Source organism: Copadichromis virginalis, linkage group LG1 (assembly GCF_057382275.1).
Source record: "Copadichromis virginalis isolate Kocher_CV1m ecotype Utaka linkage group LG1, C_Virginalis_male_GT1.1, whole genome shotgun sequence".
Classification (NCBI taxonomy): Eukaryota; Metazoa; Chordata; class Actinopteri; order Cichliformes; family Cichlidae; genus Copadichromis; species Copadichromis virginalis.
The window spans coordinates 25,247,729-25,264,116 of NC_140618.1; the positions used below are offsets into that span (position 1 = coordinate 25,247,729).

The window sequence follows — 16,388 nt, forward strand, 5'->3', positions numbered from 1 at the left end:
TTTTGTTCTCCCTTGGTGTGAACAAAAGAAGAAGCATGGGAACACAGACCTCAGTATTATACACACCACTGCACGTTTTCTTGGTAGCAACACTCAGATGACAAGTGACATCATTGAGCAAAGTCCCAGGTGAAGGTAGGCGGTGGTGACTGAACCCCAGAGTCTAGATGCTTTTGGTGGTGGTAGAGCAAAGTAAGCAGATAGTAAATGGAGATTTTTGAACAGACAACCTGAAAGAGGTGGAGACATGGGAGAGCTGCACAACACACTGCCTGAAAGGGAGAGCGACAGAACATAGATGAAAGACCAAGGATTAGGGGTTGGTTGGCTCGGAGAACATGGGCAGGTAGATTATTTGACATGAAATTTTGAATGAGCTGAATTTCAGAGCGTGGGAAGGGGAAGTAACAAAGAAAACTGAGCAGCAAGCTCATGAATCAATCAATGAAGACGCTATCTAAAATGTAAATAAAAACAGAATCTCAAACTTGCATTTTATCCACAGTGGAACAAAGAAAACTTGAAATGTTTTAACCGAGAAAATCATTGTGAACTTGATGGCAGCAACTCAATAAAAGGTTGGAAATTTAAGATGTAACAAATCATTAAGATGATTGGGTGTAAAAAGAGGATTTTGGAGTGTCAGAGTTTCTCAGAAGTAAAGATTCGCAAAGGTTCAGTAATCTGAAAAAAACTGCGTCTATAAATTTTGGAACAATTTCAGAACAATGTTCTTTAACATCCAAAGATTCCTAAAATCTGAAGAAATCTCTGTGTCAAAATCAGTATTAGCACTGTAAAGAATGATCCATTAAATAATAGCTAGATATATTTGTTGTTGTTTTTTTTAAATCGGATTGTTTATTGAACCTTCAAACAATTAAAAGAAAAAAGAAATTAAATAGCATCACTTCCAATACTCATTATCTGTGAACACACCCCCATAATCTGATTTATATTTCTCACTTTCAAGAAAAGGTCTGACACGACGTCTGTTCAACATGGCATTAACAACGCCCATCTGCAGTTCAGATTTTGACCTGGGAGACGACCTCAAGGTTTCAGTGCCCAGCAGACAGGGCTGAAACCTTGAGAAACCTGAGCACTCTGCTTCCTGTGATGAAACCCTTGATGGGGGTGGTCTCTTCTGGGAAGTTGGTGCCCCTGTTCCCCTTCACGGGGCACATGGCGCCACTAAAGGGTTTGATGAGTATGAAAATGACGTGACTCAGCCCTGCTGAACCCAACTAGATTTGACTAGATTCTCTGAATCTTTTAATCTGATATACAATAAATTATTAAATCTTCAAATTCACTGAAATTTACAATGAGTAACATACTGTTAAACCTTGTAACCTATTTACCCACACAGTTTTCACAGTGATGAATCCCCCATGCCCCATCATTATTTCTAAATGAGTCAGCAATTTGCTCTTTAACATCAATAGATGTCACATGTTTCACCAATATTGTTTGGGGTTTTTTGGTTTTTTAAATTAATAAGTCAAATTTCACAAGAATTCTACATCAATAGAAATCTGCATTCTGTGGTTGAATTAGTTGTTAAAGCAAATTCTTTGTTCTCGACAAATTATTTCACGCGACAGTGACAAAGCTGGTGTCATTACGTCAGAAGAGCATCTGATCTGAATTTTTAAAAGCAAGAAACATGTTGGCCCTAAAGTGGAAGGTAAATAAGACCCAGCAGGTTCAACCTTACATGTGCATGTTTGTGCAACTAGTAAAGATCATGAGGTTTTATCCCTTTTATATCATGAAGCCTTTATAACATTTTCCCCGTCCATGTGTTGGTACAAATCACAGTTGGTTAATTTAGCTTTTCTAGTGTTTCTGATCAAAAGAATTAAGGGAACACAAAATAAGACATCCTAGATCTAAATGAATTAAATATTCTTATTAAATACTTTGTTCTTTACATAGTTTAATGTGCTGACAACAAAATCACAGAAAAATAATCAATGGAAATCAAATTTAGCAACCCATGAAAGTGGAAAAACACACTACAGGCTGATCCAACTTTGATGTAATGTCCTTAAAACAAGTGAGGCTCAGTAGTGTGTGGGCTCCTGTATGACCTCCCTACAATGCTTGTTCCTGATGTGTGGCGGATGGTCTTCTGAGGGATCTTCTCCCAGACCTGAACTAAAGCATCTGCCAACTCCTGGACAGTCTGTGGTGCAACGTTGCATTGGTGGATAATAATAATAATGGATTGGATTTATATAGCGCTTTTCAAGGCACCCAAAGCGCTTTACAATGCCACTATTCATTCACTCTCACATTCACACACTGGTGGAGGCAAGCTACGGTTGTAGCCACAGCTGCCCTGGGGCAGGCTGCCATATTGCGCCATCGGCCCCTCTGGCCAACACCAGTAGGCAAGTAGGGTAAAGTGTCTTGCCCAAGGACACAACGACCAGGACAGAGAGCCCCGGGATCGAACCGGCGACCTTCCGGTTACAGATACGCTTCCCAACCCCCTGAGCCACGGTCGCCCTAATAGAGCCCTAGACATGATGTCCCAGATGTGCTCAATTGGATTCAGGTCTGGGGAACGGACGGGCGAGTCCATAGCATCAATGCCTTTGTCTTGCAGGAACTACTGACACACTCCAGCCACATGAGGTCTAGCATTGTCTTGCATTAGGAGGAACCCAGTGCCAACCACATCAGCATATGGTCTCATAAGGGGTCTGAGGATCTCATCTCAGTACCTAGTGGCAGTCAGGTTACATCTGGCAAACACATGGACGGCTGTGCGGCCCCCCAAAGAAATGCCACCCCACACCATTACTGACCCACTGCCAAACCAGTCATGCTGAAGGAAGAGCACAGGGCACCAGTGGAGAAGTTGCCAATCTTGGTGTTCTCTTGCAAATGCTAAACGTTCTGCATGGTGTTGGGCTGTAAGCACAACCCCCACCTGTGGCCACCCTCATAGAGTCGGTTTCTGACCGTTTCAGCAGATACATGCACATTTGTGGCCTGTTGCAGGTCATTTTGCAGGGCTCTGGCAGTGTTCCTCCTGTTCCTCCTTGCACAAAGGCGATCCTGCTGCTGGTTGTTGCCCTCCTACGGCCTCCTCCAAGTCACCTGATGTACTGGCCTGTCTCCTGGTAGTGCCTCCATGCTCTGGACACTACGCTGACAGACACAGCAAACCTTCTTGCCACAGTTTGCATTGATGTGCCATCCTGGATGAGCCGCACTACTTGAGCCACTTGTGTGGGTTGTAGACTCCGTCGCATGCTACCACTAGAGTGAAATCACTGCCAGCAATCAAAAGCAGTGTTGGGACTAATGTAACAGAGTTAATAATACATATGAAAAACATGCACTTACCTGTTCTTAATTATCATTTTAAGTGTGAATTTTATCATTTTTTTTAATTGTATTTTATTTTGAAAACCCAGAAACCGGATCTCACCCTAACGTTTAGAAGCTGCTAAGGCTTCCGCTCCTCACAGCGCGCGCTTGCACTGTGAGGGTAAGTCCGGTAATGAAAGGCTCTGGCATTTTTATGGTTTCTGGTGTGAATGTTGTTACATAAGTTATATATGTCGATGTATATAGGTTCATATTGATATTAGAAAGTTTCTGTGTAACTGAAACAAAGGCGGGTTGCTGTTAAATAGTGTTTCTGCCGTATTTATGCTCTTTGGCAGTTAGTCTTTGTCAGCCCCCTAGTGGTTGCTGCGCATAGCAGGAAATGTGTTTGGATTTACCGTTTTTCTGTGCTTTTTGTGATGTTGCTTTACATTGTAGGAGCTACAATTGCCGGTACCACCAGAAGACACCTGTTGAATGTGTTTTATGTCTTCTGCAGGTATGTGAGCTTGTTAACAGCCATTTTGTCTGTAAAGCACAAGCAAGTGAAGATGTAATGCGCTATTGTTAATTTGTCCACTAGAGGGAAATGTTTAGTCGGTGGTATTTATGTTTATCCTGTTATTTTGTTTTATACGATTGTGGAATGTATTTTATTAGTCATAAGATTTCTTTTGTATACAAGCTCAGTATGACAGACTGTAAAATGGGAGAAATTATTATTTTCCACCTTTTCTTTATTAAAAAGTTAATTGTAAGTCTGTTCACACAGCGCGCGCTTGCACTGTGAGGGAGCTACAATTGCCGGTACCACCAGAAGACACCTGTTGAATGTGTTTTATGTCTTCTGCAGAAGTAAACTGTGAAAAGCCAACCCTTCTGAGCGTCTGTGATTCTTGAAGAGCTGGAAGTGTTACACTGGTGCCGTGACCATTCGGATCTTCAGATCAGCTTGATGCTCATCGCCGTGGCTGCTGTTCTGCTCCCCTGCTGTTCACAAGTTGAATGTGGGTTGTTGTAACCAAGTGAGTTTAGACAAAAGAAAAACCCAAACAAGCGAAACCCCCCCCCAAAAAAAAACAAACAAACAAAAAGGTGAGGGGTGTGACTGAAATAAGACAAGGGTGAAAGTGTCTGTGTTTTGATATACAACGTGTGGTTATACACTCAAATTATTTGGACATTATTATTATAATTTTTTTTTTTTCTTTCCCTCGTTTTGCTACTGTTATACTGTTATTTTTCTTATTTTTATCTCTGGGTTTGTTTGTTTTTCTCTCCCTAACGGAGTGCACATGCAGTTATTATCTTAAGTGTGTGATTTGACGATGGATAAATTTGTCACTCCAGTACTACCTAAGGGTAGAGGTGCCGGACTAGTTCATGCAGTTGACGCCAGTAATGTCACACAGTTTGGTCCTGTGAGCAGTGACACTGGGCTAGGCCAAAGCCCGAGTTTTATTCCCATCGGTAGGGGTGTGGGTGATATGCCCCAGGTTTCCACTCCAATTAGAGACAGTGATACTGTACACAGTTTTACTGACATGGTTGAGCAAATAGGAGCCCAGATTGGTGAATCCATTGTTACTAAACTGTTGTCAGCGGGCGTTGTGAACCTGATTGGTGACTCTAAGACTCAAACTGAGCAATGTAGCAGTACCGCTCGAGATGTACCACATGTAACTGTCCATGTTAAGCCCAATAGGGAGCTTCAAATTTTTAGGGGTGATGGCACAGACAGATGTTCTGTTCAGGACTGGATTGACATGGCAACAACCTACCTGTGGAAGCAAGAGGTCCCCATTCATGGCCAGGCTGACGAAATTATTAGCCACTTAATGGGGAAGGCCAGAGATGTGGTCAGAGTGGCTCTTCGTAGTGACCCAGGTCTTGATGTCAAACAGAAACCTGATCTGGTCTTTGGTGTCCTTCGCCATTACTTCAGTGATTCTTCATCGTGCCTCCCTCTTGCTGACTTTTATGCAACGCTCCCTACCAGGGGTGAAAACCCGGTAGATTATTGGATAAGACTGAACAAGGCTGCTGAACTAGCCATAGAGGGGCTACGCAGACAGGGGCAGACAGCGACCCCTTTAACTCATGAAGTAGCATGTATGTTTGTGAAACATTGTCCTGACCCCGAGTTGTCTTATGTCTTCAAGTGCAAGCCTGTCCATGAGTGGACTGCTCGAGACATACAACAAAGGATTGATGATTATCAAAGGGAGGTGAGTGCTAATGGTAGAGCCAGCGGCGCTGCACAGTTGAAGGGCTATAATTCTACGATCACCACCGTACACCCGAACGCCTCACCTGCAGCTGCTGTGCCGGAGGGACGCTCCCGAAGCTTCTCGCCCCCATCCTCAGGTTTTCAGGGGTTAGTGGACTCGTTCCCCTCCACCACTGCAACACGAGATCCCCTCGTCGGAAGTCTGAGTTTCTCCCCTTCGACTGCGGTGAGTCAAAATCTTCAACAGTCAGAGGAAAGGCTCATGGGTCAGATGGTGGATATGTTTCAGGCCATGATGGAGAGAATGCAGCACCACAACACTCAGACACCAAGGAGAGGGGCGTTTAATCAGTTCTCGCGAAATAGACGGAGGAGGGAGGATGCCTGCAAAGTCTGCAGTGATCCAAGACATACCACAGTATCACACTGCCTATCTGACAAACTGTGCTTTTCATGCTTTGCTCCTGGCCATGTTCGGTTGTCTTGCCCGGCTAGTACGTCTACCCAGGTCCAGCCGGAGGGAAACTAACCGACCTGTATTCAGTGGGAGGCAGTGCAGGTCTTACAGGAAACTCCCAAACTGCTGATACCTGTGATGCGGAGTCAGTGTATGAGGAGGCAAGACAAAAATGCAAAGATTCTGAAGTTATCTTCCAAAACGTTCACAAAGTCGGCAATAGTGACAGTCTTTTCTACACTCCCGTCACTTTCGGTGGGCTTTTGAAAATGGGTGGTATGCTGGACAGTGGATCCATGGCCTGCAGCATGAATGAAGCAGCCGAGGTGACTCTGCGTGAGTCTGGACTGATATCTGATCAAGATGTTATCAAAGTGGATGTGACCCTTGTTGGGTGTGGAGGACTACGTGTGAAGCCTAAGTATGCCCTCAATGTGGAGATGGAGGTGTGTGGCTGCAGAATGATAGTTCCCATCCTGGTGGTTCAAGGGCAGCTTGATGACCTGATACTGGGGACGAACGTCATTAAGCACATATTACACCAGTCTAAACGTTGTGAGCCCTACTGGAACACGGTCTTCAGTAATTGCTCTAAGACCAACCTTGAGACTGAAAACTTTCTGTCTATGCTTTCTGGTTTGACCCCATGGAAAGATTCGGACGTCCCGGACAAAGTGGGCACGGTTAGGTGTAACTCAGCTGTGTCCCTTGAACCGGGTCGCGAATATCTGGTATGGGGAAAACTACCAAAGAACATCAATGTCTCCCCTGGCAGTACAGTGATGACAGAGCCCTCGTCATCCCGCTCAGCACCCAGAGGGATTTTGGTTGCTAGATTGGTTACTCCCTTGTGGGGTGATAGATGGGTCCCATTGAAACTGATCAATATGTCTGAGCAGCCTGTACATCTGCGACGTAACGCCAAACTAGCAGATGTGTACTCCTGTGTGGCGCTCGAGGACTTTGATGCTTCAGCGCTCCAGGAGACAACTCTGGCTAGCAGCCATCAGTCGGCCATGTCGCCACAAGTCACGCCCACCTCCATGATGGAGAAACTCAAACTTGTTGGGCTTGGTGATGTTGACATGAAGTCCTGTGAGACATCGGGACAGTGTAAAGAGAGGATGGCTGACCTGGTTTTGCAGTACGAGGATGTCTTTTCCCGCCATCATCTCGACTGTGGGGAAGCCAAAAACTTTGTGCATCGCATCCGCCTCTCAGATAACAGACCTTTCAGACTTCCCTACAGGCGTGTGCCCCCAAGCCAGTACCAGAAGCTGAGACAAGTGTTGACTGAGATGGAGGAGAGGGATATCATCAGGAAATCGACCAGTGAGTATGCATCACCATTGGTGCTCGTGTGGAAGAAGAATGGCGATCTACGCATTTGCAACGATTTCCGGTGGCTCAACAAGAGAACCCTGAAGGATGCCCATCCTCTTCCACATCAAGCAGATTGTCTGGCTGCTTTGGGGGGAAACAGCCTGTTCAGTACCATGGACTTGACATCTGGCTTCTACAACATGACGCTGCATGAAGATGATAGGAAATATTCTGCCTTCACCACGCCCATGGGTCTATATGAGTATAATCGGCTGCCGCAGGGTCTGTGCAACAGCCCTGCAAGCTTCATGCGCATGATGACCAGCATCTTTGGTGACCAGAATTATTTGAGCCTGTTGTGTTACCTGGACGATCTCCTGGTGTTTGCTCCAGATGAGGACACTGCCTTGCAGCGCCTGGAAATGGTGTTTGAGAGGCTGCGCGGGCATAACTTGAAGCTGGCCCCCAGAAAGTGCTTCTTCCTGAGGAAATCCGTGAAGTTCCTCGGTCACATCATCGATCAAAATGGGGTATCAACAGACCCATCCAAAGTCGAAGTTATCGCAAACATGAGGAGCGTGGACCTCATGGACACTGATGGAGTGACTCCTTCCCAACGAAAGGTCAGATCATTTTTGGGGATGATTAATTACTACCAACACTTTGTCCCCATGTACTCTGCTGTTGCCAGACCTCTGTTTGAGCTCCTGAGAGGTGCTGTGAAGAAGGGCAAGGGAACAACTAAGGTGAGGCGGCCATGCAGGAAGTTGAGTGCTTCGGATTGGACATCCAGAGAAGAGGAGGCTTTTGAGAAGCTCAAGAGCTTGATGTTAAATACAGTCGTTTTGGCTCACCCAGACTTCTCTCGCCCCTTCTTGCTTTCGACAGACGCATCACTGGATGGCATTGGAGCAGTGTTGGCTCAAATCCAGGACGGTGGAACCAAGCCCAGACCGATTGCTTTTGCCAGCAAATCCCTGTCTCAGTCTCAAAGAAACTATCCAGCACACAGGTTGGAGTTTCTGGCGTTAAAGTGGTCGGTCTGCGACAAGTTCAGTCATTGGCTCAAAGGTCACAAGTTCACCGTCTGGACTGATAACAACCCCTTGACCCACATTTTAACCAAGCCAAAGCTGGACTGTTGTGAGCAACGCTGGGTGGCTAAACTTGCAAGCTATGACTTTGACATTAAATATGTCCCAGGCCGTCAGAACATTGTGGCAGATGCCCTGAGCCGATTGCCTTTTGTGAAGGATAATGTAAGTGACAGACTGCTGGCTGAGAGATATGCAGACTTCCTTAATGAGGCAAAAGATGTTTCACATGCATCAATCCAGGGGGCGTTTCGGTGGTCCACCGACTGCAAGGTGAATGGTGGATCCGGTGGTGGAGCTTCCATCATGTCCCAAGGCACGCAGAGTCTGCATCCCTTGGTTCTGGCTGAAGATGCTGTCACAGCTGTTTTGCAGTCACATGTCGAGTGGGATGTCGGCCCAAGAGGGAGAGCAATAGAGGCTTTACATCACCTGCCACAGATGGTGTCCCCCGGTCTGGAGGCCTTACCTGCCCATTCAGAGAGAGAACTTAGGGACGCACAGCTGCAGGATGCAGTGCTTTCCCGCGTCGTCTTCTACGTTGAGAGACACAGGAGACCCTCGAGGAGAGAGCGGGTAGGGGACCTAATCCTTGTTAAAAGATACCTGAGCCACTGGGAGAAGCTGGTCCTCAACAACGGCGTGTTGTACAGAGTTTCCAGAGACCAGATATCAGGTAACAGACGACTGCAGTTCGTGGTTCCTGACTCGTTGAAGGCTGAGGTCCTCCGAGGAATCCATGATGATGCCGGTCACCAGGGCCAGTTCAGGAGTTTAGACCTGGCTAGAAAGAGATTTTTCTGGTTGAACCTTGGGCGTGATGTGAGAGACCATGTACGGGGATGCCAGCGCTGTGTAGTCAGTAAAACTATCGAACCGGAGGGACGTGCTCCTTTGGTCAGCGTGTCCTCGTCCAGACCGTTGGAGTTGGTCTGCATCGACTTTTGGTCGGCTGAGGCCTCACACAACAAGTCCGTCGACGTCTTGGTCATCACAGACCACTTCACTGGCTGGGCGCAGGCCTTCCCATGCAAGGACCAGTCGGCCAAACAGGTTGCAAGGCTTCTCTGGGACAGGTACTTCTGTGTGTTCGGGTTTCCGGAAAGGATACACAGCGACCAGGGTGCTAATTTTGAGAGCCAATTGATAAGTGAGCTCCTCAGAGTCTCTGGTGTGAAGAAGACACACACGACACCTTACCACCCGATGGGGAACGGCAGTGTGGAGCGCTTCAACCGGACTCTGGGTGGAATGATTCGTGCCCTACCACCAGACTCGAAAGTGGACTGGCCACGTCGGCTACAGACTCTGACGTTCATGTACAACTGCACCGCACATGAGACAACTGGATTCGCACCCTTTTACCTAATGTTTGGTCGCACGCCCCGGTTGCCTGTTGACATTCTGTTCCGCTCTGTCCTGAGCGATCCTGCTGTTACCTGTTATGACAGGTATGTGGTTTCCCTCAGGGAAGATGTGAAGGAAGCAATGGTCATTGCACGCACCCGAGCTACGCAGGAGAAGCGTCGTCACTCGCAACTCTATAACAGGAGAGTGAAGGGTTCCAGGATTGAGGTTGGTGACAGAGTCCTGGTTGCTAACAAGAAAGAGAGGGGAAAGAAGAAGGTTGCTGATCGGTGGGAGTCAACGGTCTACACCGTGATCGATGTGAACCATGATACTCACACTTTCAAGATCCGTGATTCTGTTTCCGGACGAGAGAGAGTGGTCCACCGGAATCTGCTGTTGGTGGCGAATTTCCTGCCCCTGGAGGATGATGCTGGAACCTCGGATCACGTCTCCTCTACGTGGGATGTAAACACGGCGCCTGAAGATGATGATGGGGCTGCGTCTGGGGAGGGGGATTTGAATGCCCCTGCTGTGAGCTGTGTTGGTGCTCATGGTAACCGCTCACCCAATGCCATGGGTGGGACAGCTGACCTGGAGGTTATCTCTGAACCTCTGGACCCTGGAGAGAGGACAGTTGCATGGGTGTCGCAGTTGACGGAGTCCAGCCGGTCTCAGGGAGATGTTACTGATGTTTCAAGCGTGGATTCAGTCTTGCCAGCCGCATCGGCCTTGTCTGTTGAAGTGAACTTTGACCAAACCGGTTCTAGCATGGCGTCCCAGGAGGTCAATATTGCTACGAGCTGTGGGGAGGGTGTACAAGTATGCTCTACTACACCTGACGTAGTGGTGGATGTAGTTGCTCCTGCCATTGCTGCTCAGTCCCCAATGGTTGACTATAGCCAAACCGGGAATGGTTCCCAGATCAGAACCAGACTTGGGCGACTTGTCAAACCTGTGAATAGACTGATCCAGACAATGTCAAATCAAGTCGTGGTTCGTGACAGGTTTGACGTGAAGTCAGTTTGTAAGTCCTTGATCCCGTCCTTCTCTAACTAAATGTTCTGTTTATATGCCTACCTGAATGATGGGATTTGTACTTGCTGTTATGTACTCTACATTTTTTTTTCTTTCTGTTGAGCCATGGTACACACCTTGTAAGGGGTTATTAGTAGGGTGTATTTCGGGCACCCTGCTGCCAGTTGCTGGGTTGGGAGTTTGGCGCTGCTCCCACCCCACTTCATCCTTAGGGATACGTTTAGTTGGTGTTTGTGATTTTTGACCTCTGGTTGGTTGGTGCATACTAGTGTGGGTACCTGGGGCTCAAATTTGATAAAATTCAGTGGGGGTGAGTGTAACAGAGTTAATAATACATATGAAAAACATGCACTTACCTGTTCTTAATTATCATTTTAAGTGTGAATTTTATCATTTTTTTTTTAATTGTATTTTATTTTGAAAACCCAGAAACCGGATCTCACCCTAACGTTTAGAAGCTGCTAAGGCTTCCGCTCCTCACAGCGCGCGCTTGCACTGTGAGGGTAAGTCCGGTAATGAAAGGCTCTGGCATTTTTATGGTTTCTGGTGTGAATGTTGTTACATAAGTTATATATGTCGATGTATATAGGTTCATATTGATATTAGAAAGTTTCTGTGTAACTGAAACAAAGGCGGGTTGCTGTTAAATAGTGTTTCTGCCGTATTTATGCTCTTTGGCAGTTAGTCTTTGTCAGCCCCCTAGTGGTTGCTGCGCATAGCAGGAAATGTGTTTGGATTTACCGTTTTTCTGTGCTTTTTGTGATGTTGCTTTACATTGTAGGAGCTACAATTGCCGGTACCACCAGAAGACACCTGTTGAATGTGTTTTATGTCTTCTGCAGGTATGTGAGCTTGTTAACAGCCATTTTGTCTGTAAAGCACAAGCAAGTGAAGATGTAATGCGCTATTGTTAATTTGTCCACTAGAGGGAAATGTTTAGTCGGTGGTATTTATGTTTATCCTGTTATTTTGTTTTATACGATTGTGGAATGTATTTTATTAGTCATAAGATTTCTTTTGTATACAAGCTCAGTATGACAGACTGTAAAATGGGAGAAATTATTATTTTCCACCTTTTCTTTATTAAAAAGTTAATTGTAAGTCTGTTCACACAGCGCGCGCTTGCACTGTGAGGGAGCTACAATTGCCGGTACCACCAGAAGACACCTGTTGAATGTGTTTTATGTCTTCTGCAGAAGTAAACTGTGAAAAGCCAACCCTTCTGAGCGTCTGTGATTCTTGAAGAGCTGGAAGTGTTACACTAACGCGTTATTAAGTAACGCGTTACAGTAACTACGTTATTATTGTGGTAACGAGCACAGTAACTAGTTATTATGCCAAAATCAGGAACGCGTTAGTCGTTACTGGGATTTAGATAGGCTCGTTACTCGTTACTTCGTGTGGTGGCTATCACGGAGCTTCCACAGATTCAGTAACATTAGCAAGTGGTGGAGGCCAGCAGGTGGATGAAGGAAAAGGGACGCAGAAGGAAAAGAGACCCGAGGCGGCCGCCGGTCCAAGTGTGAACTAAACTTCAGGTAAGAAGTTATGACCTGCAGTCTCTCTGGGTCAGATATAAACCAAGTTTAGGTGGAGTTTATTTTCGTTATTCTGACTTTTTCCGTACTGCGTGCTAGCTAGCATGACGGAGTTTCTATACAGCTGGGTGGTGCTATGAAGTTAACGATGTTAAACTTTATTTTGTTCATAAGTTATTAGAGTTGCCAACCGTCCCGTCTGGTATTCAGAGAAAATATTACGCGTTTCTTATTGAGGTGAAAGGGAACAGTTTGTTCCGTAATCCAGCTACAATGAAAAAGGCACAACGCTGGAGTTATTCTGTGTTTACGCTGCACAGCTGCCTCTCATTCTCTCCCCCTCCCTCTCCTGTTTCTACTTCAATCATGAAACTGATCAATGATCAGCTGATCGGCTTTTCTCTCTTGTTTGTTTATCGCTCACTTTGCGCCGAAAGAGGAAACCAGCGGATGTTGCGCTAAACAACAGCAGCACGTTTAAGCTTGATCAGCTGTTGTTAGAATTTATTTAATATTAATTTCTAGTATCAGCTGATGTTTGCTGGAGCCACAGCTGCAAAAAAGCTGCTGGTCATGATATGGTTTGGTTATCTGGTGAGAGGGAAACATGAAGATGAAACCAGGAGATGTCCTTACTGGATCATCAGAGCTGAACAGGTGATGGAGAAACAGGTTTACCTTTTAGGTGACATGAATGAGTTGAAGGGAAGTTATGAACTGTTTCTGAGAGACAAATAACACCAGGATCCTTTTTTAGGTAGCTGACAGCTGGTAACTGTGCAGGGGCGGGTCTAGCAAAGTGTTGTCAGGGGGGCATGTAAGGCATTAACAGGGAGAGGGGGGCACAAAGAAACACTTTTCTTTCTTATTCTCATTTAAAATGTCTAGCTTTTAAAAAATAATTATCTGAATCTTACAACAAACGATTGATAGATTGATGCATATATACCATCAAAACAGTGTACATCACTGTCACAACAGTGTTTGTTTTCATTCAAAGGCTTTATGATTTTTCCTATAATGGTGGGCCAGTCTCTAGTCAAAATGCCCAGGACGATTTTTTTGTCCCAGTCCAGCTCTGTATGCAGCTCATCTGCAGTCTGGTGTTACCTACATCTTCCTATTCAGAAGGCAGAATTTCCGAGTTCTGAGTACAATCGAAAGCACCACGACTGCAGTTTTTGTGTTGGATGTAAAAGGCGCACATGACGCTGTGACGTAGGCTAGAATCATGGCAGCAGTCAATGACGGTCCAGGCGGGGGATTTCTCTCGTGGAAATATACACATTATCTTTTCCTTTCTATTGGTAGGTGGCACAGTGCACTTGTGGCAAGTAAGCAAGCTAGAAGACTGGCAAAGTTATGGAAGAAACACATTAACAAGAGAATTCTGAGTAAAACCAAAGTTACTTTCCCTAGTAACTAGTTACTTTGAAAGTAACGAGTAACTTGAAGTAACTGAGTTACTTTTGAGAGAAGTAACTAGTAATGTAACTAAGTTACTATTTTAAAGTAACTTACCCAACACTGATCAAAAGTGACCAAAAAATCAGCCAGAAAGCATAGATACTGAGAAGTGGTCTGTGGTCACCACCTGCAGAACCACTCCTTTATTGGGGATGTCTTGCTAATTGCCTATAATTTCTACCTGCTGTCTATTCCATTTGCACAACAGCATGTGAAATTAATTGTCAATCAGTGTTGCTTCCAAAGTGGACAATTTGATTTCACAGAAGAGTGATTAACTTGGAATTACATTGTGTTGTTTAAGTGTTCCCTTTATTTTATTTTATTTTTTTGAGCAGTGTATATGTATTTAAAAGCATGAAATCCTTGCAGACATCACATAATCTGTAATCAATGTGCAGGAAATCAGTTTTGCTTTGTTCAGTCTTTCAGCTGTTATGATCCAATGTTGTCAGTGTTTGTTTTATGTGTAACTCCTCCCACCAGAGGATGGCTGTGGGTTTTTCCCCTCTTCTTTCTTAGGAGGTGGACACCTGGGCGTGCCTGCTGAGTAGCTAGGTGGAGTCTCTGCCTATCCTCGGATTGGATAATTGGTTGATCACCTCCAGTATATAACCACCAGATGACAGCAACCTGGCCCCTTGGTTTGAGGGGGGTTTTTTTAGTTGTTTTTTTTAGCGTCGTTCCAGACCAAACCCCATACCAGTTGGTGGCGGTAATGCACCTTTCAATTGTTTGCCAACCGCCAATATAACTGTAAGAAAGAAAGAAAGAACCTGGCCCCCTCTCTCCTAACCTCCGCAATCCAACAAAGAACCTTTGTTTTTGATTCGTTGCTGTGTAGAGTGTCTTTGCAAGTATCACCTGAGCAGACACCTCATTGCTGCTTGTCCGGTTCTCAAAAGAGAGGAACAGACCAGGAAGGGTAAATATCCTTCCCCAATACAGACCAAACCTCATGCCTTAGAAGATGTGACTGTAATTCAAAGTGATAAAGTAGATGAAGAGTTCAAGCCTTTTGTGTCAAAAGGTTTTGTCTCATTGATGGGAGAAGAAAAGAGGGTTCCTGTCAGTATTTTGTGTGACATTGGTGCAAAACAGTCGCTCATTCGTGAGGGTGTCTTACCGTTCTCAGCTCAATCCTATTGTGGTGCCGATGTGTTAGCGTGGGGAGTTAGAATGTGTGTAATGCGTGTGCCTTTGCACTTTGTGCAGCTCTCGTCTCAGTTTGTGGCGGGTGAGGTTAAACTTGGTGTGCGACCCCAGTTACCGGTTGCAGGCATTGACATCATCCTTGAAATGATCTAGCTGGCTGCAAAGTTTTTCCGTTGCCTGAGGTAGTTGAAACACCACTTGCAGACACCAGTGGTTCTGATCTTGCCGCATCCAAACAGATCAGGGCAAAAATTGGTCATGACAGAGCTCGGTGTTAACCATCACAATTCCAGCGCGTATCACCTGGAGAGTCAGGTTGCATTAGAAAGGTTCCACCAAACTCTAAAAAACCTGCTTCACAAACTTTGCACTGAGTCAAGCCGTGAGTGGGATGAGGGGTTGCCACTACTGTTGTTCGCTGTCAGGGAGACATGCCAGGAGTCTTTGGGGTTCAGTCCAGCTGATTTAGTTTTTGGCCACACTGTGCGCGGTCCACTACGTCTTTTGAAAGAGAAATTTCTCTCAGGCATAGTCCAAGAGAAAACATTCTGGACTATGTTAGTTCGTTTAGAGAGAGGCTGCATAATGCCTGCAATTTTGCTCGTGATGCGCTAGCAAATGCTCAGGTCAGAATGAAAACCAATTTTGATAAAAAGTCTGTAGCACGGATGTTCCAGTCAGGTGATCGCGTGTTGGTTTTCTTGCCTGTCGTTGGTTCGCCCCTGCAGGCAAAGTTTTCCAGTCCGTTTGTCATTGAGCGCAAACTGAGTGAAACCGATTAAAAGGGCTTAGAGAACATCATGGCTGATGCCCTCTCTAGGTCATGAATCAAACATTTCATTTGGGGTTAAACGTTTGATTTTTGGGTGGGGGGGAAATGTTATGATCCAATGTTATCAGTGTTTGTTATGTGTGACTCCTCCCACCAGAGGATGGCTGTGGGTTTTCCCCTTTTCTTTCTTAGGAGGTGGACACCTGGGCTTGAGTAGTTAGGTGGAGTCTCTGCCTATCCTCGGGTTGTATAATTGGTTGATCACCTCCAGTATTTAACCACCAGATGACAGCCACCTGGCCCCCTCTCTCCTAACCTCCACCATCCAACAAAGAACCTGCGTTTTTGATTCGTTGCTGTGTAGAGTGTCTTTGCCAAGTGATTTGCAAGTATCACCGTGTGTGTGTGTGTGTGTGTGTGTGTGTGTGTGTGTGTTGTTGTTAGTACCTTAATCTTGTAAATAGATTTGTAAAGTAGCAATTGTGTATTTTGTTCACCTTGTGTGTGTGTATATATTGTTCACTGCAGCAGCCTAGTAGGTGTGAGAAGCCATTTTTGTTAAGTTTTCTCCTGTTTTTCGTTTAGAAAATTAGGTAAGTGAATTGTCTTTTGGTTGGTT

At 45.5% G+C, this 16,388-nt stretch overlaps 1 long non-coding RNA gene across 1 annotated transcript; it reads left to right on the plus strand.

Moving 5' to 3' along the window:
• The first annotated feature begins 3,329 nt into the window (after nucleotides 1-3,329).
• On the plus strand, nucleotides 3,330-12,054 carry LOC146718829 (uncharacterized). The gene is made up of 2 exons (XR_014920419.1): nucleotides 3,330-4,373; nucleotides 11,619-12,054. It is a non-coding gene; the product is annotated as an uncharacterized LOC146718829 (long non-coding RNA).
• The last annotated feature ends 4,334 nt before the right edge of the window (nucleotides 12,055-16,388 follow it).